This window comes from Felis catus, chromosome B1 (genome assembly GCF_018350175.1).
Source record: "Felis catus isolate Fca126 chromosome B1, F.catus_Fca126_mat1.0, whole genome shotgun sequence".
Lineage (NCBI taxonomy): Eukaryota > Metazoa > Chordata > Mammalia > Carnivora > Felidae > Felis > Felis catus.
Window position 1 is genome coordinate 34,406,851 of NC_058371.1, and position 23,547 is coordinate 34,430,397.

Here is a 23,547-nt window from a genome sequence, read left to right on the forward strand (position 1 = left end):
TGAAAGAGGAGAAATAACAACCAACACTACAGAAATACAAACAACTATAACAGAATATTATGAAAACCTATATGCCAACAAATTGGACAGTTTCCAAGAAATGGATAATTCCTAGAAACAGTTTTAGGAATTCCTAGATAAATTCCTACCAAAACTAAAACAGGAAGGAGTAGAAAATTTGAACAAATTACCAGCAACTAAATTGAATCAGTAACAAAAAATCTCTCAAAAAACAAAAGTCCAGGACCAGCAGGCTTCACAGGTGAATTCTACCTGTGAAGAGTAGAAAGAAGTAGAAAGAAGAGAAGTAGAGTAGAAAGAAGAATTACCATGAAAGAAGAAGAGAAATAAAGTAGAAGGAAGTAGAGTAGAAAGAAGAAAGAATTTCTACTTTCTAGAAAGAAGTAGAAAGAAGAGTCAATACCTATTCTTCCTAAACTACTCCAAGAAATACGAGAGGAAGGAAAACTTCCAAGTTCATCCTATGAGGCCAGCATCATCCTGATACCAAAACCAAATAAACACACCACAAAAAAAGAGAAGTACAGGCCAATATCTGTCATGAATATAAATTAAAAAATCCTCAACAAAATATCAGCAAACTGAATCCAACAATACATTTATAAAAAAAAATCATACACCACAATCAAGTGGAATTTATTCCTGGGATGCAATCGTGGTTCAATATTCACAAAACAATCAACACGATATGTCACATCAAGAGAAAGAATAAAAACCATACGATCATCTCAATAGGTGCAGAAAAATCATTTGGCAAAGCACAGCATCCATTCATGATAAAACTTCTCTGCAAAGTAGGTCTACAGGGAACATCCCTCAACATAATAAAGGCCTTATATGAAAAACCCACAGCCAACATTATACTCAATGGTGAAAAACTGAAAGCTTTTCCCTCAAGGTCAGGAATAAGGCAAGGAGGGGCACTGTCACCACTTTTACATAACAGTACTGGAAATCTTAGCCACAGAGATTAGACAACGTAAAGAAATAGAAGACATCCAAATTGGCAAAGAAGAAGTAAAACTTTATTTGCAAAGGACTTGACACTGTCAAGTATAGAAAACCCCAAAGACTCCACCAAAACACTACAGAAATGATAAATGAGGGGTGCCTGGGTGGCTCGGTTTGTTAAGTGTCCGACTTCAGCTCAGGTCATTGATCTCAGGGATTGCGGGTTCAAGCCCCGCATTGGACTCTGTGCTTACAGCTGGAACCTGCTTCGGATTCTGTGTCTCCCTCCCCCTCTGCCCCTCCCCCACTCGTGCTTCTGTACAGAAGTCTATATACGCTATATGCAGTCCTATACACAAATAATGAAGCAACAGGGAGTTAAATTAGGAAAATGTTCCCATTTACAAATGCACCAAAAACAACCATATGTATGTATATATGTATGTATAAATATATATGTATATATATTTGTATATATGTATATGTATTCCATTATATTTATGTGGCTGAATAAATACATATATATTTCCTATATATATATACTATATATATACTATATAATACTATATATATATACTATATATATATATTCTATATAGTATATATATATAATATATATACTATATATATACTGTATAGTATATAGTATATATAGTATAGAATAGTATAGTATAGAAAATATATATAGTATATATAGTATATATATATATATAGTGTATATATATAGTGTATATATATAGTATACATACTATATATAGTATATATAGTATATATACTATATATATACACTATATATATACTATATATACTGTATATAGTATATATAGTATATATATATATATACTATATATATATACTATATATATATACTATATATACTGTATACAGTATATATAGTATATATATATAGTGTAAATATAGTATACTATACTATATATATATACTATATATATATACTATATAGTATATAGTATATAGTATATACTATATACTATATATATAGTATATAGTATATAGTATATAGTATATACTATATACTATATACTATATATATAGTATATATATATATTATACTATATATAGTATATATATATTATACTATATATACTATATATATACTATATATACACTATATATACTGTATACAGTATATATAGTATATAGTATAGTATATATATAGTATATATATATACTATATATATACTATATACAGTATATATACAGTATATATATACACAGTATATATATACTGTATATATACTATATACACTATATATAGTGTAGTATATATATAGTATATAGGTAGTGTATATATATATAGTATATATAGTATATATCTATATATATAGTATATATATACTATATATATACTATATACTATCTATATACTATATACTATCTATATACTATATATATATATACTATCTATATACTATATATATAGATATATACTATATATATAGATATATACCTATATATATAGTACATATATATATACTATACTATATACTATATATATAGTACATATATAGTATATAGTATAGTATATATATACTATGTATATATATATATATATATATATATTCCCCCTGCAAAAAAACTTCTTTATCCATTCATTTAACAGTGGACACTTGGGCTGCTTACATAATTTGGCTATTGTAGATAATGCTGCAATAAACACAGGGGTGCTTATTTAGGAATAAACTTAACCAAAGAGATGAAAGACCTATATTCTGAAAATTGTAAAACACTGATGAAAGAAGCTGAAGATGACACAAAGAAATGGAAAGACATTCCATACTTATGGGTTGGAAGAACAAATATTGTTAAAATGTTTATACAACCCCTAAAGCAATCTACACATTTCGTGCAATCTTTGTCTAAATACCAACAGTATTTTTCACAGAACTAGAACAAACAATCCTAAAATTTGTATGGAACCACAAAAGACCTCAAATAGCCAAAGCAATCATGAAAAAGAAAAAACTGGAGGTATCAAAATTCCAAGATTTCAAGTTACATTACAAAGCAGTAGTAATTAAAACAGTATGGTACTGGAACAAAAAAAGACACACAGATCAACAGAACAGAATAGAAAACCTGGAAATAAACCCACAATTATATGGTCAATTAGTCTTCAACAAAGAAGGAATGAATATGCAATGGGAAAAAGACAGTCTATTTAATAAATGGTGTTGGGAAAACTGGACAGCAACTTGCAAAAGAATGAAACTGAACCACATTCTTACACCATACACAATAATACATTCAAAATGGATTAAAACCTAAATATAAGACCTGAAACCATAGAAATCCTTGAAGAGAGCACACACTGTAATCTCTCTGACATTGGCCACAGCAACATTTTTCTAGATATTTCTCATGAGGCAAGGGAAAGAAAAACAAAAATAAACAGTTGGAACTAGACCAAAATAAAAAGCTTCTGCACAGTGAAGTAAACTACCAACAAAACTAAAAGACAACCTATAGAATGGGAGAAGATATTTGCAAATGACATATCTTATAAAGAGTTAGTATCCAAAATATATAAAGAACTTACACAACTCAACACCCCCCCAAAAAAACACAAATAATCCAATTAAAATGGGCAGAAGACATGAACAGACATGTCTCCAAAGAAGACATCCAGATGGCGAACAGACACATGAAAATATGGTCATCATCACTTGTCATCAGGGAAATGCAAATGAGAACTACAATGAGGTATCACCATATACCTGTCAGAATGGCTAAAATCAAACACCAGAAACAACAAGTGTTGGCAAGGGTAGAAAAAAGGAACCCTCTTGCACTGCTAGTGGGAATGCTAACTAGTGCAGCCACTGTGGAAAATAGTATGGAGGTTCCTCAAACAGTTAAAAATAAAACTACCTAAAATCCAGTAATCATGCTATTTAACAACAACATAAAAAACCACAAAAACACTAATTCAAAGGGATACATGCACCCCTGTGTTTATTGCAGCATTATCTACAATAGCCAAATCATGTAAGCAGCCCAAGTGTCCACTGTTAGGTGAATGGATAAAGAAGGGGTTTTTTTTTGGGGGGGGGGAATATATATATAGGAAATATATATGTATTTATTCAGCCACAAAAATATAATGACATATATATACACATATATATGTATGTGTGTATATACATACATATATATATATATATAAAATGAAATATTATTCAGCCACAGCAACAAATGAAATCTTGCCATTTGCAACAACTTGGATAGAGCTAGAGACTATAATGCTAAGCAAAATAAGTCAGTCAGAGAAAGACAAATACTATATGATCTCACTCATATGTGGAATTTAAGAAATATAACAAAGTAGCAAAGAAAAAAAAGAAATACAACCAAGAAACAGACTCTTACCTATAGAAAACAAACTGATGGTTACCAGAGGGAAAGTGGATAGGGGCAAGGGGAAACAGGGGATGGGGATTAAAAAGTATACTTATCATGATAAAGAAAAGTCCTTATTAAAACAAAAAGAACTGGAGGGAAAATATTATCCGCTTAGAATTTTATACCCAGCCAAAATTTCTTTCAAAAACAAAGGTGAACTAAAGATGCTTTCAGACACTGTGAAGTTGAGAAATGATTTATTAGAAGACCATACCACAAGAAATATTAAAAAAAAAAAGGTTCAGACAGAAGAAAAGTGTAACTAAGGTATAACTACATGGAAATGTGTATCTCACAGATGACTAAAGAGCATAACAAACAGTAATTGTATATATAAATGTGTAAGAGTTTATTCTATTATTCAAATATCTTGAAAGGTAATTCAGTGTTTAAATAAAAATCATGATAATGTATTATGGGTTTAGAATGTATACATAATCAAAAGGGGCTAGAAGAAGAGAGATAAAAAGGTACTATGTAAGGTTCTTATGCATGAAATGGTATAGTATCACCCAGAGGTAGAGTGTGATAAGTTAAAGATGCTTACTTAAGCCTTCGAGCAAACAAAAGTAACAAAATAACAAGTTATAACTATAAATTATCGAAGGAGATCAAAATAAATCATAAAAAGTCCTCAACTAATCCAAAAGAACATAGAAGTGGGGAAAGGAAATATAGAAGTGGGGAAAGAAAAGATGGGGCAAATACAAAGCATACAACAAAATTATAGACACATCCACAATCACACTGAATATAGTCTAAACACCCTAATTAAAAATCAGTGTCTAATTGATTTTTTAAATGGCTCAACTATATGCTGTCTACATAAATGCAATTTTAAAGACACAAATATATTAAAATTACAATAATGGAAAAAAATATACTTTGTGAACATTAAGAGAAAGTTAGGACAAGAAACAGAAAATCAGTATGTGAAAACATGTACAACATTATCAAAAATTTGATCTACCCACCATTTTTAGAAAAATCCACTGAATGACAGTAGAAACACATTCTTTTCAAAGACACAGAAAACATTTTCCAAACAGACAATCTTCTAGGCCACAGAACAAGGCCCAATAAATTCAAAAGGATTCAACTCACATATTTTTGGTCTCTAACAACAATGTAATTAAGTTAGAAATCAATAACAGAATTATCTCTGGAAAAATCTCTAGATATTTGGAAATCAATTAATGTACTTCTAAATAACTCATGTCATAGAATAAATTAAAAAAATAGACTGTATTTTGAACTAAACAAAAGTGAAAACACAGCATATCAAAGCTTGTTGGATATACTCCAGAGAAATTAAAATGTATGTATACATATAAACCTGCACACAAATGTCCATAGCAGCTTCATTTATGATCTCCAATAACTGGAAATAACCCAAATGTCCTCTAACAGATGAATGGTTAAAACTGTGGTAGATCTAGGGGCGCCTGGATGGCTCAGTTGGTTAAGCATCCCACTCAATTTCAGCTCAGGTCTTGGTCCCAGTGCGGTGGGATCAAGCCTCACATCGGGCTCCAAGCTGGGCATGGAGCCTGCTTGAGATTCCTTTCTCTCTGCCTCTGCCCCTCTCCCCAGCTCGCGCTTTTCTCTCGATCTAAAATTTAAAAAATAAATAAAAAAGAAACTATAAACACACACACACACACACACACACACACTGTTACATCTATACCAGTGATGAAAAAGGACAAGCTGAAAGCTAAGTGAGCAAGCGGGTGAATGAAGAATCTCCAGGTCCTTATTCCCCCATGAAATATCAAATAAACAACAACATACAGACCAAGGTAGCTTTGTCTAGAAGCCAGTTAAGAAGCTGCATCAATCGAGCAAATGCCTAACCAATGCCGAATGGCAACAGGGAAAGTGGACATCCTTGTTTTGTTTCTAGTATTTGACGAAAAGGGTTCAGTCTTTCACCTTTGGGTATCATCTCAGCTAAGGCTATTTATAAATACCCTTTATTATCCTGAGGAAGTTTCTATTTTTAATTTTCTGAGAGTTTTCATCACAAAATGGTGTTGGATTTTGTCAAATGCCTTTTCTGTGTCAGTTGAGATGATAATGGGGATTTCGTTTTCCTTTGTCCAATTAATTGTTTTATTAATTATGGTGAACCACCCTTGCATTCCTGCAAGGTCCCACTTGGTCATGATTATTGCTGCTAAATTCAATTTGCTAATATTTCCTTGAGGATATTTACATCTATATTCATAATGAATAGGGACCTGTAATTTTCTTTTCTTCTGGTAATGGATTCATCTGGTAATGGATTCAATGAGAGTAATGCTAACCACACAGAATGAATCAGGAAGTATTCTTGCTTCTTCAGTTTTTTGGAAGAGTTTCCGAACGATCTGTGTTAATACTTTCAATGTTTGGTAGAATTCACTTGTGAAGCCATCTGGTCCAGAACTTTTCTTTCTTGGGAGGTTTTGGATTACTGATTCAATCTCTCTGTTATGCATCTGATGAAATTTGCTACTTCTTGAGTTAGTTAATTTATGTGACTCAAGGAATCTGTCCATGTTTCTTCTAGGTTATCTAATTTGTTGGCATACAACTGTTCACAGTATGCTCTTATAATCTCTAACCTCTGTCAGAGCAGTTGTAACATTTCCAGTTTCATTTGTATTTGGGTTATTTGTGCCTTCTCTTTTTTCATTGTCAGTCTAGCTAAAAGTTTGTAAATTTTGTTGCTCTTTTCAGAGAACCATCTTCTGACTTTATTGATTTTCTCTATTGTCTATTTATTTATCTCTGCCCTATTTTTTAAATTATTTTCTTTCTTCTGCCAGGCTTAGGTTCAATTTGCTCTTTCTTTTTCTAGCTCATTAAGGTATAAAATTAAGCAATTGATTTGAGATCTTTCTTCTTCTTTAACATAGGCCTTTACAGATAAAAATTTCCCTGTGAGCATTGCTATACTGCCTGCCATATGTGTTTGTATGCTATGTTTTCATTTTCATTCACCTTTAAGTATTTTCTAATTTCCCTTTTGATCTCTTCTTTGAAACATTGGTTGTTTAAGAGTGTGTCATTTAGGGATACGGTCTCGTTGTTTTATTATGTAGTTCAAGTTCTCTATTTTCTTACCCATCTTTTGTCTGGTTGATTTGTCCATTGTTGACAACGGGGAATTAAAGCTTCTGGCTCTTATTGTAGAACTACCTATTTCTCTTTTCAATTTTGCCAATTCTCCCTTCCCATATTTTGAGACTGTTACTAGGCGTGTAAATGTTTGTAATTGTTATATTGTCATACTGAAATGTTTTTTAATGAACAGTATCCTTCTTTGTCTCTTGAACCTTTTTGCACTTAAGATCTATTTTCTCTGATACGAGTATAACCACTCCAGCCCTCTCTTGGTTACCCTTTGTATAGAACATGTTTACCATCCTTTCATTTTCAACCTGTTTTTTTTTTCTTTTTAATTTGGATGGAAAGTAAGTCTCTTGCAGATAGCATGCAGTTGAATCATATTTTTTTATCCATTCTGCCAATCACTGTATTTTGATTGGAGGATTTAAATCCCTTTACCTTGAAATTACTGACAAAGAGATACTTCTGCCATTTTGCCTATGCTTTCTATATGCCTTAGAGCTTTTTTGTGCCTCATCTCCTCCATTACTGCCTTCTTTTGTGTTTAGTTCATTTTTTGTAGTGAAACATTCGGGTTCCCTCTTCCTTTTCTTATGCATATTCTAGAGATATTTTCTTTGTGATTACCATTTAATATCTTAGACTTATAACACTGTAACTTAAATTTATACCAACTTCACTTCAATAGTATTCAAAAGCCGTGTTCCTGTACAGCTCTGTCTCCACCTTTTTGTTATTGATGTCAGAGATGGCATCCGTATACATTATGTGCCCAAGAACAACAATTAAAAATTTCACGGGTTTGTCTCTTAAATCATGTTCCAAGTGAAAAGTGGGGTCACAAAACAAAACTATAATAATACTAGATTTTCTAATTTCCCATGCGTTTACCTTTGCCATGGGTCTTAATTTCTTCACATGGTTTCAAGTTACTCTCTGGTTTCCTTTCATTTCAGTCTGAAGAAGACCCTTTGGCATTTTTGCCAGGCAGGCATAATGGTAATGAACTCCTTCAAATTTTGTTTAGCCAGGAATGTCTTTATCTGGAAATTCATCCCTCATTTCTGAAGGATAGCCTTACCAGATATAGACCTCTCAGTTGAGTTTTTTAGTACATAACAGCCCACTACATTCTGGCTTCCAACATTTCTGATAAGAATGTGGCTGATACCCTTATTGAGGACCCATTGCATTTCCTGAATCACTTCCCTCTTGGTGATGTGAAGGTTCTCCTTTTGTCTTTGACTTTGGACAGTTGGATTACAATGTCTCCCACAGTGTGTCTCTTGGAGTTTATTCTACTTGGTGTTAACAAGATTCTTGGATTTGTAGACTATGTCTTGCGTCAAATTTAGGGAGTTTTCAGCCATTAGTTCTTCAAATATTCTTTCTGCTACTTTCTCTCTCTGTCTTTTCTTCCTGCCATTCCCATAATGGGCTATCGATCCATCGCTGATGTTCCATAGGACCCTCAGGCTCTGTTCACTTTTCTTCATTCTTTTTTTCTTTTTGTTCCTCAGAACTTGGTAATTTCAATTGCTCTGTCTTTAAATGCAGTGATTCTTTCTTTTGCCTGCTCATACCTCTTTTTGACTCCTCCCTTGTACTTTTCATTTCAGTTATTGTACTTTTCAGCTCCAGAATTCCCTTTGGTTCCTTGTCTGTAACTTCTATCTCCTAATTAATATTCTCATTTTATTCACACACTGTTTTCCTATCTCCATCCATGCCTTCCTTTAGCTCTTTGAACACCTGTAAGAGTCATCTGAACATCTTCATCTAGTAAGTTCTGAGATCTGGGCTTTCTTCGGTATTTTGTGTGTGTGTGTGTCAGTTTGTTTTGTTCCTTTGAATGGATCATACTTTCCTGTTTCTTTGTATGCCTTACGATGTTTTGTTGTAAAGTGAACAATTCAATGTCATAAAGTGGTAACTCTGATAATCTGATTCTCCTCTCCCAGCATTTGCTGTTTTTCTGTTTATTATAGGGTGCCTCTATGCCAGGATAAGCCTGAGATGAAAGCTTAAGGTCTTCTCAGGTCTTTTCTGAGCTTGTATATTTCCATGGGCATATGTGATGGCTTCTAAGTTTCTCTAAATGCAATTGTTTTTGAATGTCCGAAAGAACAGGGGAAGCCCTTTAAATACCTGGGAAGTCACCGTAGCACATGGGGTCAGAACAATGGCAGCCAATCTCCATACTCATACTTCAGTGATCAGAGCAGCAAGCCACAACCAGAATACAGAGCTCCAGCACTTGGAAGACAAGGTCCTTATTACCTTACTCTAGCAAGTAGCACCACAAGCACAGGCTGCCATTCCCACAACTACCTGCCACATGGTTGGGGGTAAGGGAGTAGGTAGCCACACTGTACTGATGGCTGAAATGTACCAAAGTTAACTGCAATTTGCCAGCCAAACTGTTTCCTAAAAAGTCGCAAATATTCAAACAAACCCTAGAGCTCTGAAATATTTACTTCAGATAGATCCTGCCATTGCTATTGTTGTCCAGGTGGAGACACAGATTCCTGGTACTTCCTACTCCATTATCTTCCCTCACATCACTCCTAGAGGGAAACTGCTACCACTAAGTGCCTAGGCTGGAAAAGAGAAGTGTCTCAACTTAATGACTTTAGCTTCCACCTTAAGAAACAAACAACAACAGGGGCACCTGTGTGGCTCAGTTGGCTAAGTGTCCAACTTCGGCTCAGGTCATGATCTCACAGTTCATGGGGTCAAGCCCCGCGTCGGGCTCTGTGCTGACAGCTCAGAGCCTGGAGCCTGCTTCAGATCCTGTGTCTCCCCCTCTCTCTGCCCCTCCCCTGGTCGCACTCTGTCTCTCAAAAATAAATAAATATTTAAAAAAAAAAAAAGAAAGAAAGAATTTAAAGAAACAAAAACACAACAAAAAAGAGCAAATTGACTTCAAAGTAGGCAGAACAAAAGAAATCACAAAGATCAAAGCAGACAACAATGAAATAGAATATTGCACCAAATCAATAAATAAAAGCTAGCTATTTGAAAGAAACAGCACAAATAATAAAACTCTAGACAAAATGATCGGGGGTTGGGGGGGGTGTGAAATGGAGGCCATACAAAATTACCAATATCGGGTATGAGTGAGTTGATTCTATACATATGAAATTTGAAAACGTGGATAAAATGGACGAATCTCTGAAGACAAAACTATTAAAGCTTACTCAAGAAGAAATAGTTAACCTGACTACCTCTATGTCTAACAAAAAAATAATTTTTAATTAAAAACCTTCTCAAAAAGAAAATTCCAGGCCTAGATAATGATACTACTTAATTCTCCCAAATATTTAATAAAGAAGTAATACCAATTCTACACAAACTCTTCCAACAAATGAAAGAGAAGCGAATACTCCCAATGCATTCTAAGGGGCCACATAACCCTAATAACAAAACTGGGCAAAAACATTACAAAAAAAGAAATCTACAGACCAATATTCTTCATGAACATAGATGCAAACTTCTAATACTAACTTTAGTCATCTCCAATAATATATAAAAATGATAACACATCTTGACCAACTGGAGTTTTTAAAATTCAAAAATCAATCTATTCAATTCATCATATTAACAAAATAAAAAATGCAGATCACATGATTATCTCAAAAGACAAATAAAAGGCATTTGTCAAAATCTAACATGAATTCCTCAAAAAGAAAAAAAAAACTCTTAAAACACTGTTTACAGGAACCTGATAAAGGGCACCTAAAAATTCCCGTAGTTAACATCTAACTTAAGGATGAAAAACTAAACACTTTATACCTAAAGATAAAAATCAAGGCAAAGATTTCTGCTTTCACTATGTCTACTCATTATTATATACAAGATTCCAGCCAGTGCAACCAGGCAAGAAAAGAGAAATAATGGATACTTGGGTGGCTCAATTAGTTGGCATCCAACTCTTGATTTTGGCTCAGGTCATGATGTCACGGTCATGAGATTGAGCCCCTGCACTGGGCTCCAACCTTGGCATGGAGCCTGCTTAAGATTCTTTCTCCCTCTGCCTCTCCCCTGCTTGAGTGCTCTCTCTCTCTCTCTCTCTCTCTCTCTCTCTCTCTCTCTCTCTCTCTCATAAATAAATAAATAAATAAACACTTTTTTTAAAAAAGAAAAGAGAAATAAAAGGTATCTAGATTGGGGTGGAGGAGAAGGTACAGTTGCCTTTATTGGTTGATAATATGATCATCTACGTAGAAAATCCTATGGATCCTAACAAAATGAAATAAAAAGTGACTAGATCTAACAGGTGAGTTTATTTTTTTTTAATTTTTTTTTTAACGTTTATTTACTTTTGAGACAGAGAGAGACAGAGCATGAATGGGGGAGGGTCAGAGAGAGAGAGGGAGACACAGAATCTGAAACAGGCTCCAGGCTCTGAGCTGTCAGCACAGAGCCCGACGCGGGGCTCGAACTCACAGACCCCGAGATCATGACCTGAGCCGAAGTCGGACGCTTAACCGACTGAGCCACCCAGGCGCCCCTAACAGGTGAGTTTAGTAAGGATGTAAGATACAAATCAATTGAAAAAAATGCACTGTATTTCTATATACTATATATAGTATGGAATACTTAGAGATTTAAAAACTATCAAATGCCATTTACGATAGCATCAAAATTTTGGGGGATGCCTCACTGGCTCCGTCAGTAGAGCATGTGACCCTTGATCACGGGTTTGTAATTCCAAGCCCCACACTGGGAGGAGAGTTTACTTAAAAATATAAACAAATAAAATCGTTAAAAGAATAGCATCAAAATTATTAAAATACTTGGAGAAAATCTGATGAGATACATAAGACCTGTACACTAAAAACTATAAAATTTTGATGACAGATGATGAAGACCTAAATAAAAGGAGAGATACACTTTGTCCATGGGTCAGAAGACTCAATACTGTTAGGATGTGATTTCTCCCCCAAATTCATATGTAGAATCAGTGAAACTCAAATCAAAATTTTAGTGGATTTTTGTTGAAATTGATGAATGACTCAAAAAGTCTTACAGAAATGCAAAGGATCTAGAAGAGCCAAAACAATAGCCTGGGGTTTTCTTTTTGAGAACCAGGTTTTAATTACAAATTAAATTTCTTTGTTAGACAGAGCTAATCAAGTTCATGATTTCTTCTTGAATAAGCTTTGGTAGTCCGTGTCTTCTAAGGAATCTGTCCATTTCAAGTTGTCAAATTTATTACCTGTAGAACTAACTCTCTCTGCCCCTCCCTTGATCGCACTCTGTCTCTCAAAAATAAATAAACATTTTTAAAAAATGGTAATTTTGTACCTCTTCCATTTTTCATGGTAATTTTGTACCTCTTCCATTTTTCCCTTATCAGTCTGACTAAAGTTTCATCAATTTTATCCTTTCAAAGAACCAGTTTTGGAAATTAAGAATAAAGTTGAAGGACTATAACTAAATAATTTCAAGACAGTACAAGGCAAATAAAATAGTATAACACTGAGGTAAAGATAGACAAATAGATCTATAATACAAGAGTCTAGAAATAGGCCGACATTATCTTCAGACAATTAAATTTTGACAAAGGCACAAACAACAGTTCCGTTAGGGAAGAATAGCCTTTTCACCAAATTGTGCTGAAGCAATTATATATCCATATGCAAAAAAAAGAAGAAGAAAGAACTTCAATAAATAATCTCAAACCAATACAAAAGACGAATCACAGATTTAAAATATAAAACCTACAGTTATAACACTTCCAGAAGAGACCATAGGAGAATATCTTTGGCACATTAGGTTAGGCAAAGATTTCTTATCTACAACAAGAAGATTACACAAAAAAGGGAAAATTGATAAATTACATGTAAAAGAAAAAAACTGAAAACTCCATCTAAATTTTTAAAAATGCATATATCCATATTTCCTATATGTTATGATGTTTTGACATTTTGAGGAGTCTTGTTGGCTGAGAAGAGACCACCCCCCTCCCAGGGCTAGCGGATTTCTAAGATAGAAAACTTGTCAATGAACCTATCTTTCATATACAAACCCATCAATCCCAAACCCAACTGCCTCCCATATTTAATACCAAGCCAGTATTTCTCCTGCCTTGAATCAACCTACAGTCAGATACCAGGTAAGTAAGGACATTTGCCATGCCCCAAAGCCTGCCAGAATTATTCAAACTAGCCAACTGTAAGCTGTTTACCCTGCCTCGGCTTTCCCATGGAAACCCCAATAAAGGCTGTGGCCTATGCCTCCCCCTTGTTTCTTACTGCCTCCCACCAACACCAGTGCTTCCCCATGGGACCCTGCACATGTGCTGTGCCTCTCGTCTCCGGGGGGCCTGGGAGTAATATTAAACTTCTATTTCAATGGCATTGACTTCTCCGTGTTGTCACTCTGGCTTTATAAATTAAGGCGTGGGCATTAATCAACCTGCTTTTCAAAAGACCCTGTTAAGAAAATGAAAAGAACCACCACAGTGAGGAAATATTTGCAAAGCGTATACGGACAAAAAAGCTTGCATCAAAAATAGATAATAGGGGGTTCCTGGGTGGCTCAGTCAGTTAAGCGTCTGACTCTTGATTTTGGCTCATGTCATGATCTCACAGGTGTGAGAGGGAGCCCCTCAGGCAGGTTCCATGCCGGGCGTGGAGCCTGCTTAAGATTCTTTCTCTCCTCGCCCTCTGCCCCTCCCCCACTCATACTCACTCTCAAAATAAAATAATACATCGATAAAAGAACATAAGAATATGTAATGTATATCACCTTATTACTATATATATATATATATATATATACACGGTATATGTGTATACCATATATATGTGTGTGTATATATACTCACATGGTATATATGTATACACCATATATATGTGTATATATATATATATACACATATATATGGTATATATATATATGTATGTATATACACACACACACACACACACACACACACACACTTACAACTCTCCAAACTCAGTAAGAAAATAATTCAATAAAACAGTGGACAAAAGATTTGAATAGACATTTCACCAAAGTAGATATATAGAGGGCAAATGAACACATGAAAAGATGCTCAATATCATTAATGATTAAGGAAATGCAAATTAAAACTACGTAAGATATCACTATACAGCCACGAGATTAGCTACAATTCAAAACACTGACCATACTAAGCACCACAAGGTTCTCACAGTAAATACCCAGAAAAAAAAAAATCCCCTCAGGTTTCCAGCAGTGGGGAGGGGAAAAGAACCATTTTTAAACATGCCCGTGTATACTTCCTAACAAGCCCTGCCCTCAGGAGAAATTATTAACTGCAGCCTAAACTGCTGGAGCATTATCAGAGCCTAACTGGCCTAGAGGAAGAGAAATAGCCAACTCTAGCCAGCTATAGCCATCCCCTCCTTACCTAAGTGGAGAGAGAAAAACTAAGAAACACTTGTGAAGTTCAGAGACCAGAGGCAGGCTCACTGGAAGACAGACCTGATCATAGAATGCTTCCCCTTCTCCATACCTCACCACCATGTTAACAAAAGCTTTTCTAGAGTTCTTTGTCCTGGTATATATCATGCCCAACTAGCAAGGGAAATTTACAAGCCATACAAAAGACAAAAAAAGACAATCTGAAGAGACAGAACAGGCATCAGACATGAGAGGGTTGTTGCAATTATCAGAGTGGGAATTGAAACCAACTACGAATTAATATGCCAGGGTTCTAGTGGATAAAGTAGACATTACGCAAGAACAGACAGACAATGTAAGCAGAGAGACAGAAATCCTTAAAAAGAACAAAGTATGGTATGTGCAATAGAATACTATGCAGCTATAAAAATGAGTAAACTAAAGATCTCACAACATGGAAATTCTCAAAAGTAATTATGCTGAGTGAAAGAAGGCAGACCAAAAAAAAAAAAAAAAAAGGAGTACATAATGTATGATTCCATTTATATAAAACTCTAGAAAGTGCAAACTAATGTATAGTGACAGGATATCAATGGTTGCCTGGAGAGGTAAGACAGGGAGGGGCAGGAAGCAGGACTTACTAAAAGGAATAAGAAGGGGCCCCTGGATGGCTCAGTCGGTTAAGCATCCAACTTTGGCTCAGGTCATGATCTCACAGTTTGTGAGTTTGAGCCCCGCATCAGGCTCTGTGCTGACAACTCAGAGCCTAGAGCCTGCTTCAGATTCTGTGTTCCCCTCTCTCTTTGCTCCTCCCCCACCAGCACTGTCTCTCTCTGCCTCAAAAATAAACGTTTAAAATTTAAAAAAAGGAAATTGTTTAGAGTGACGGGTATTTTCACTATATTGATACATGTGATGATGGTTTTACTGATGCAAACACAGGTCAAAACTTATCAAACTGGGGCACCTGGCTGGCTCAGTCCTCGGAGCATGCAATTCTTGATCTCAGGGTCATGAGTTCGAGTCTCATGCTGGGTGTAGAGATTACTTAAATAAATGAATAAATAAAAACTGCTTTTTAAAAACTTATCAAATCATATACCAATAATATATGCAATTCCATGCACATGGAAGAGTTTATATAAAAATCTAGAACTCCAACTTCTCTGTAAAAATTAGAGTATTCAGAAACACTGGACCTGAGTTCCTGCACGGCAACATGTAGCTACAGACAGAGAGCAGCCAGCCTTATACTTTGGTTTGCTACAGACCAAATCACTTTTCCCCCCATCTATCTGCTCTTGTCTTCATTTATTACCTTCTCGGTCTCCATAGACACTCTAGTGTTTGAACTCCACACCATCTTTGTATTTTGACATTACCATAGTGTCCGAAACATCGTAAACACTCCGTTGAAGTTGCTTCCCCCCTTGTAAGAAGAAACTCTTAGCTTCCAAGAACGGTCAGAAATGTTCACTTTTAAATCTCTTCAATCAATTAAAAAGTAATGTTCATCTCATTTGTTGTTGATGGGCATGCAAAATGAGGCAGCCACCTTGGGAAGACAGTTTGGTAGTTCCTTGCCATAGGTTACAGCCGCGTGCCCCTAAGTACTTACCCAGCTGATCCAAAAACTTACATCCACACAAAACCTGCACGTGAACATTTAGAGCAGCTTTGTTCACAATCACCAAAAACCGGAAACAACTAAGATTTCCCACCGCAGACGAGTGAACACACTCTTGTACATCCACATAATGGAATATTCAGTGACTTTAAAAAATGAGCTATCGAGCTAAAAAAAAAAAAAAAAAAAAAAAAAAAAAAAAACAAAACCATGGAGGAATCTCAAATGCTAAGTGAAAGAAGCCAGTCTATGACATTCTTGAAAAGGTAAAAATATCAGTGCTTTTCAGGATTCTGAGAGGGAGAGGACCAAAAGAATAGGGGGAGCACAGGATTTTTTAGGGTGGTGAAATTATTCTGTATGATATCGAATGGTGAAGACATAACACTGCTTCTGTCAAAACCAATAGAACAGAACACAGAACAGTGACGCACGCAAACTTTAAAAAAGAAAAGATCGCTTCGGAGTTTGGGAGAGAGTCGAATTGAATGCACAGTATGACAAAGACACCCTATATTACAAATGTCTGAAACAGCCTCATCAGAGGGGGTTGGGGAAAAGATGCTGATATTAACAGATTTTGGAAGTGAATGAAGTGTGCAAAGTCAAAGGCAAAAGAAACTGCACCTAAGCACTGTCCTTAGTTGATAAAGTTGTCTCCCGTGGGAGATAAATTAACTATCTTGATACCGCTATAAATATATACTAGAATAAAACCATTAAATAAATAGATGGCAGGTGAGGGAAGCCAGGTTCCCATTGCTGGAGTGGGAAGCTACAGATAATCAAGGGGAGGCAGCTAGAATGATCCATCTGGAAAGAGATTAGAAGTGCAAATGTCTGGTGGGTCTGGGCAGCTCAGTCGGTTAAGCATCCAACTCTTGATCTCGGCTCAGGTCATGATCTCCCGGTTCGTGAGCGCAACCCCCACATCAGGCTCTGTGCTGACAGTCTGGAGCCTGCTTGAGATTCTCTTCCTCTCTCTCTCTCTCTCTCTCTCTCTCTCTCCACCCCCCCTCCCCTAATCGCTCTCTCTCTCTCTCAAAATAAATAAACATTTTTTAAAAAAAGAAATGGAGGGGCGCCTGGGTGGTGCAGTCGGTTAAGCGTCCGACTTCAGCCAGGTCACGATCTCGCGCTCCGTGAGTTCGAGCCCGCGTCAGGCTCTGGGCTGATGGCTCAGGGCCTGGAGCCTGTTTCCGATTCTGTGTCTCCCTCTCTCTCTGCCCCTCCCCCGTTCATGCTCTGTCTCTCTCTGTCCCAAAAATAAATAAACGTTGAAAAAAAAAATTTAAAAAAAAAAAAAAGAAATGGAGATGTTAGTATGAACTTAGCTTAACATAGACACAAAGGGTTATATACAAAAACATGTAGAGATATGAGTTCGTACACACACATATATTTTCTTGCTTTGTCAGCTGTAAAGGCTTAGGAGCAACAACACTTCAGTAGTAACACATTCAGCACCACCCAGACTCTTTCTCTGGACGACCCCTTCCTACTTCCCTCTGACCTTCCTCTCTTAAAGTGTACCTTTGAGATAATCTATTCCAATTTCTTCTGTTCTTAGATAAGATAATAGGATCTCAGAAAGATGAGTTTTCCCAAGTCATATAGCCAATTAATAGTAGGGCCAGCACTGAAACTCCTTGCTTTTACTCCAGTGATTTGCATTTACAAGATTGTGATTTTCCTTACCAACTATGGGTTGCGTGTTTGTTGCATTTTATCAGAGAGGAGAGCTTTGGACAAGCTCTTCCTCCTAAACTTTCCCCAAGACGCTTCTTGGGGCTGGGAAGCAGTGCTTGAGATTACTGGGCCCCAGTTCCTTTTGTATTCATTTTAGTAAGAACAAACCACAAGATTTTCTCTGACAGGTGTTGCATTTTCCTATGAGCGCGAAAGAACGAATGGATTCCTTTATGAACATTAAGCTCTTTAAAATGAGCAAACAGAACAGAGGACGTTTCAACTTGGCCCCAAATCAAAAGAAACTGATTGACTGATGCTCTTATCTACTTTTTTTTTCAAGTTTCATTACATAACAAGGGGAAAATCATCGCAAATTTTCCTGGCCCTCACCCTTCCTGCTTCTCTTTGCTTTCTTTATAGTTAAGCAAAGACACTCAAAAAGTTGGCTCTTAAAAATGTCTTTAGAAAAAGAGCCCGGTTGTGAAATTGGTAATGCACTTTGCTTCCTGCTTTTTCTGGAGCTCTCCAGATATAAAAACCCAAATGTCATATAAATGGGCACTGTCTCAATCACGCCCTTTTGTTTGGCTTGATTGGAAGTAATTACAATAATTCACAGCTCCCCATAAATTACCTTGTTCCAATGGCACCACGATCCTCCCTGTTCCACATGCTCACAATGTAACCTGAGAACAATGTTTTTTCCCCAGCATCTTGCATCAGCTAGGGCCCTCTTTTACCCCACCACTTCTCTCCAGCACACCCTCCAGTCTCCAGTTCATCCAAGCTAAAATCTCTCTCCCTCTCTCGCCCTCTCTCCCACCCTACCACACCTCTCTCACACATGCAAATAGACACAAATACACACACACATACCTTTGCACCTCGCTCACAACTGCAATCCCAGCTAGACGCTTCCCAAGCTCAGTATATGCAAGTTCCACCCACCCTCCAGGCCTTGCAACTTTTTCAGCTTTCCCAAAATCACTCACTAATTTGCACACTTCCCTGCCAAGCACTGTGAATGAAAAAGATTCATTCCACATCACCTCCAGCCCCCAGTAATTTTCACTGATCTCATCCCAAAGATACTGGGACATTTCATCTCACTATAAGCAATTGATTATATAGAGAATGCCCTGTGTTATTCCTACCTCAATAATACGTTGTGAGAACAGAAATTACACGTTACACTCCCATAGTCTCTGCCTCCGCCAGTTCCGAGGAGGGGTGGATGTGGAAGGAAATGGGAAAACAAGAGCCCAGGGACCAATCACAGCACCCTTCAATTTTAGGCCTAAACCTAACAGAACCACGAGGACCCCGAGTCCCCTCAAATGAACGGGCCTGTGGCAGATGTACAAATGAAGCCCATGTAACATATGTTGAAATATTTGAAAATTCTAAATCAAGCTAGCCAACTTTTAAATCAGTTATGTTCTCTCCTCTCTTATCTTGATGAGTATACCATCACAACAAAAAAAAATGGAAAAGTATGCATAAAGGTAGAGTTTTCAATGACAAAGTCAAAAATGTCAACAATGACTGAATATCATGACAACTGTTCTTGCCTGTAATGTTCTGATGCTGGGCTAGCTATGATCAGTAACAAAGTCATACCTGATTCGTGATTATTATTTATTTATTCCACAAACTTTACCTTCCTTGGCCTTCACTTCAGTAAAACCACCATTGTTATAGAGATTTTTACATGTTGTGGATTCTATTGACGGTCATGATATTTTAAAACAAGCTATAATTGTTTCAAAGTTTACGGAATTCTAATATATGTTCAATAAAAGTATAAAGAAAATGTCAAGAAACTTTTAGACGTCTATATGTTTCCAAAAGTCCTTTCGTCTAAAGCATCCAAAATGATCTATTAAAATCAAAAGACAAAATATCCAATTATAATAAAAATATCAAAGGTTAAATCAAAATTATTTCAGTGAAGCTGGATTTTATTTAATTTTTTTAACATCATTAAATCTTACCATGACATATTTTACAAAAATAAACCTATTCCCAATTCAATGTCCATCTAGTTGCCAATGAACAATTGGTATCACGTCTCACAATGTTACGTCTAGACCCACACATACACAAATTTAAGAGTATTTTTGTTTAAAATTGCAAGATGTTCCTCAGCTGCTATGAGCAAATGTTGCAAATATTACGCTAATCCGTGAATAACTCTGAAACCACAATTTAAACCTGAAGAGGAGCAAGAAATGGATACTAAATACGATTGGAAAGTGATACTTTATTATGCAAGCATCTACTACATTCAAACTACCTGAGAAAAGGATTTGACAAATTAATTAATTTTGGGTCTTTACATTTACGTAAGTGCTCCTGTCGCTCACATCCTCCCGCTAACCTAAGCAGTGTCTTTCTCTAAATCCCAGTGACACTGCCCACAGACTTCTGCAGCATTAAAGACACTGCTCTTCGGGGCGCCTGGGTGGCCCAGTCAGTTCAGCATCCGACTGCGGCTCAGGTCACCATCTCACAGCTCGTGAGTTCGAGCCCCGCGTCAGGCTCTGTGCTGACAGCTCGGAGCCTGGAGCCTGCTTCGGATTCTGTGTCTCCCTCTCTCTCTCTGCCCCTCCCCTGCTCACGCTCTGTCCCTCTCTGTCTCTCAACAATAAATAAATGTTTTAAAAAAAATTTTTTTAAATAAGGACAATGCCCTTCAGCTTTGAGACTTTGAGCAGGAGACATGAAGATACACTTTCCTGGGGTCATGAGAATAAATGTTGAAGTTACATCTTATGCCCAGCACTGAGTACCAAATCCAAGAAACAGAGGCATTCATGTTTTCTTTGGAAATTTTGTGTTTATTTGTTTGCATGTCCCGCGCCCAAGACTAAGAGCTGTATTTTCTGATTGGTGTCATGCAAAAAAAATAAGAAATACTGGGTCCACGCGATAAGAAAATGGTACATAAAGAGGGGAAACATTCAGAATGTAGGAAAGAGCTCTTGAAAAGCAAAAGCATAGGGGCGCCTGGGTGGCGCAGTTGGTTAGGCGTCCGACTTCAGCCAGGTCACGATCTCGCGGTCCGGGAGTTCGAGCCCCGCGTCAGGCTCTGGGCTGATGGCTCAGAGCCTGGAGCCTGTTTCCGATTCTGTGTCTCCCTCTCTCTCTGACCCTCCCCCGTTCATGCTCTGTCTCTCTCTGTCTCAAAAATAAATAAATGTTAAAAAAAAAATTAAAAAAGTATTGCATTCGCTCATCGTCCTCATCAACTTTTATATTTTCCTCCCCTTTAATTTTAGCTGTTCTGAAAGTGAGGTACATCACTGTGGTTTTCGTTTAGATTTACTTGATGTCAAATGCCAACATCTGTTCATATGCTTAGTATGCCTCCAGGTGACTTCACTTGTTGAGCATTTTTCTTCGAGTGTTTCGCTCATTTTTAGATTGAATTGTTTATCTTTTGACTTGTAGGAATTCTTTATATGCTCTCAATATAAGTCCTTTGTCAAATATATGCATTTCAGTATGTTCTACCAGTCTGTGGCTTGTCATTTGACTTTCCTGACATTGTTTTTAGATATTTGATAAGCAGAAGTTTTCGTAGTCTGGTAGAGTGTAGTTCGTTTTTTTTTTTGTTTTTTTTTTTTTTTATGGTTAGTACTTTTTGTGTCCTAAGTAATCTTTGCCACCCGAAGAACATGAAGATACTCTTCTGAGTTCTTTTCTAAAAGCTTTATAAATTTGACTTTCACTTCTAGATCTAGGACACATGTGACACTCATTTTCATACCTCTAACTCTGTTCTTCAAGATTGTCCCAGATATTGGGGCACCCGGGTGGCTCAGTCGTTTAAGCATCCAACTTCAGCTTGGGTCATGATCTCACAGTTCATGAGTTCGAGCCCTGCGTCGGGCTCTGCGCTGATGGTGCGGAGCCTGCTTGGGATTCTGTCTTCTTCTCTCTCTGCCCCTCCCCCACTCGTGCTCTCTCTTTCTCTCTCTCTCTCTCAAAATAAATAAATAAACTTGAAAAAAAAAAAGAGATTGTCCTGGATATTTTATGTCCTTTGCATTTCAATCTGCATCTTGGAATCAGCTCAGCAACGTCTATGAAAACAAAAGACTGCTGGGATTTTAACTGGAATAGCATGTGTCTAAGAATCAATTTGATAAGAATTAACATCTTAATAATTTGAGTTTTCTAGTCAGTGATTAAATCTCGCCATTTATGACATCTTCCTTAATATCTCTCAACAATGTTTTATACTTTTCAGTAGAGAGGTCTTGCCTACCTTTTGTTAAGTTTATTCCCAGATATTGGGGGGAGTTTTTGATGATTTTGTAAGTGATACTGTTTTTTAAATTTCATTTTTCAATTTTTTGTTACCAGTGTAGAGAAATAATGGATTTTTAGATGTGTCTCCCCCAGCGTTGCTGAATTTATGTATTAGTTCAAGTAGTTTGTAGATTCCTTGAGATTTCCCAACATACAGTCATGTTAGGTCTGAATTGAGATATGTTTCCATCTTCCTTTTCCACCATTGATTCTTAAATTTCTTTTTGTACTTTTCCACTGGCTAGGTCTTTCAATACAATGTGGAATAGAAATAGTGACAGTAGATATGATATCTTTTTTCTAGCTCTTAGAGGAAAAGCATTCAATAGTTTGCCATTAACATGTTAACTGTAGGTTTTTCAATTCTTTATCAGATTGATGAAGCTTCCTTCTATTTTCTGTTTGGTAAGAATTTTAATGATCAACATCTGTTGAGTTTTATTAAGTGCTTCTTGGGGCGCCTGGGTGGCGCAGTCGGTTAAGCGTCCGACTTCAGCCAGGTCACAATCTTGCGGTCCGTGAGTTCGAGCCCCACGTCGGGCTCTGGGCTGATGGCTCAGGGCCTGGAGACTGTTTCCGATTCTGTGTCTCCCTCTCTCTCTGCCCCTCCCCCGTTCATGCTCTGTCTCTCTCTGTCCCAAAAATAAATAAACGTTGAAAAAAAAATTGTTTTTAATAAAAAAAAAAGAAAAGAAAAGCAAAAGCATAGTAGCAAGAATTTTAAATTCAGCGAAAACATCAAGAAAGTAGAACAGAAAGTGGAGCAAATAGAAACAGAGAAAATTGGTGAGGTAAGTAAGGACATCAGAAGGTTAACCCAGGATACACGGTGGCCAACAATAGGAGTTCTGGAAAAAGACAACAGGAAAGAGAGTAACAATTATACAATAATAATAACAATATGAGAATAATGAATTTCCAGAATTGAAAACTGTGAGTTTTCAGACTGAAAAGATCGTTTCAGAACCAGCACAATGAATGGGGGAACATTCCGTACAAAGGCA